Below are 2,500 nucleotides of genomic sequence, written 5' to 3' on the forward strand. Positions count from 1 at the left end.
TTAACCTAACCTATGTTGTACCTTAACCTAACCCATGTTGTACCTTAACCTAACCCATGTTGTACCTTAACCTAACCCATGTTGTACCTTAACCTAACCCATGTTGTACCTTAACCTAACCCACGTTGTGCCTTAACCTAACCCACGTTGTGCCTTAACCTAACCCACGTTGTGCCTTAACCTAACCCACGTTGTGCCTTAACCTAACCCACGTTGTACCTTAACCTAACCCACGTTGTCCCCTAACCTAACCCACGTTGTCCCCTAACGTAACCCACGTTGTCCCCTAACGTAACCCACGTTGTCCCCTAACGTAACCCACGTTGTCGCCTAAACCTGCTCTGTAATTGTTATACGACTCGTTCAATTAGTGTAGTGTTGCCCACCCGCAACCCTCGCAATATAGTTCGCTACTCGCACTGCCCGCTCCCCTGTGTATCGCTTCATGTTAAACACCTTGCAAGTCTTGCTCACTTTCCACATGCTCCTGCTGTACACTGTAATGTGGATGGCAGCAGGACGTACATGCCGCCCCTCCCCACGTCCCCACCTTGCCCCCTGCCTTCGCAAGCTGGTTGGTGAGAACTTTGCATGTTCAATGCCCTTCGCATGCGACGTACTCAGGCTACGTTGTGGTGCGGCCTGTGTCAACTGTCCGCTAATGTCGTACGCGTAAACCACAATCTGTACTGCACATTCGTCCTTATGTACTGAATGATACATCGTGGCACATGTGTGACCGTACAACGACTGCGCCCAAAAACGGCGGACCATACAGTGCAAATATTGTGCACGCAGCTACGTGTCGTCTCCCTATGAGAGCTGGATTGCAGTGTGGTACGCCATAGAGACGTGTGGGAGGAACGGACGCCGTGGATGGCGATCAGCATGAGCTGTCTGTTGATGTATTCGGACCTAGTCGTCTCTCCTCACACACCGTGATGGCATGGTGCACCGCGTTCCATATCTGCGACATGCTACAGAGGCCGGTTGACAGTCGTTCGAGCAATGGACATCGCATACGTACGGGGGCCACCTTCCACGTATTGTCTAGGCGTGCACATTTTGTTGCGTGTATGTGGGCAGACGTAGTGTGGCGTGACACCTGACACAGGCATGCAATAATCGTTGAAGTTGCAAATGGCGATGGACGCCTGCGTTTTCTGGTGAAGTTACGCAAATGAACAAATGGTAACCTGTTGTGGTGCGGTTGTTCTCGCTAGGGGTGAATCGGTGATGGCGACGATAGGTTGAGGTACTAACCGGTTGTTCCAGCGATACCCACCATGCCGACGAAACTGAACGGCATCTGGGTGTGAAGCGATACGCGGCGGTGGCTGGGTGGGACCGTCCCCGGCCGGTGAGGGGGCGCCTCCCGGCGTGCTGGCCGCGCGGTGCGTGGGCGCACGCGCTACAGCCGGCTGGTGGGGGCGGCCAGTGGCAGGCGCGCCGGCCGACGGACGCGGCAGGCGTCGCAGCTGCGCGCCGGCGCACCCTGCGCGCGGCGCCGTGCGGCCAAAGTAGGTCCTCGCGGGCCCGGTGCGAAGCGCGGTGGACATCTTCAGTGTGCTGGTCCGATTGAGGACTGTGTGCGTTGAGGATGCGCCGCCGCCCGGCGCTCGGCGCCGCGACGCCGTCTGCTGCTCGGTCGCCCCAGCGGTTCTCGCTGGTGGTTTGTATCGCAGCTGTGCGGATGTGTTGGCGCGTGCGCTGTGCTGGGAGAGTTCGCTTCGGCACCCAAGTGGGGCTTTTGTCCTTCTGTGGCGCTGGCGTTGGAGCTGCCGGTCACCGTAGGTGGCGCGTGTTGTCTCCCGCCGGCAATGCCACGACAGCACGCTCCCGGGCCTCTGTCGGCAGCGGCAAGCTCAGTTGGGAGCACGGGTGGTCGCACCGAAAGCGTCTACTCGCCTAACTCCGGGCGATTGCGCCTCTCTCGAACCCGACCAAGTACTTGGGACGGCGCTGCGCGCCGCCGGGACCTGAGAGGGTTTCGAGGTGTATTGTGCAGGGGAGCTCAGCCTCCTCCTGTTTGCAGAATGATTGAGCGGACGCTTGCGTGTTCGCGCGGGCCCCCGGGACACACTCCCGGGCGGCCGGCTGCTCAGCTCTAGTTGACGCAGCTCCCTGGTTGATCCTGCCAGTAGTCATATGCTTGTCTCAAAGATTAAGCCATGCATGTCTCAGTACAAGCCGCATTAAGGTGAAACCGCGAATGGCTCATTAAATCAGTTATGGTTCCTTAGATCGTACCCACGTTACTTGGATAACTGTGGTAATTCTAGAGCTAATACATGCAAACAGAGTCCCGACCAGAGATGGAAGGGACGCTTTTATTAGATCAAAACCAATCGGTCGGCTCGTCCGGTCCGTTTGCCTTGGTGACTCTGAATAACTTTGGGCTGATCGCACGGTCCTCGTACCGGCGACGCATCTTTCAAATGTCTGCCTTATCAACTGTCGATGGTAGGTTCTGCGCCTACCATGGTTGTAACGGGTAACG

At 57.1% G+C, this 2,500-nt stretch overlaps 1 non-coding gene across 1 annotated transcript in view; it reads left to right on the forward strand.

Moving 5' to 3' along the window:
- Positions 1-2,121: 2,121 nt before the first annotated feature.
- LOC124741967 overlaps positions 2,122-2,500 on the forward strand; it is a 1,909-nt gene continuing 1,530 nt past the window's right edge. Inside the window, exon 1 of the ribosomal RNA XR_007010159.1 lies at positions 2,122-2,500. This exon is cut by the window's right edge and continues 1,530 nt beyond it. This is a non-coding gene — a ribosomal RNA (small subunit ribosomal RNA).

The sequence above is a fragment of the Schistocerca piceifrons genome, unplaced genomic scaffold (assembly GCF_021461385.2).
Source record: "Schistocerca piceifrons isolate TAMUIC-IGC-003096 unplaced genomic scaffold, iqSchPice1.1 HiC_scaffold_2041, whole genome shotgun sequence".
Lineage (NCBI taxonomy): Eukaryota > Metazoa > Arthropoda > Insecta > Orthoptera > Acrididae > Schistocerca > Schistocerca piceifrons.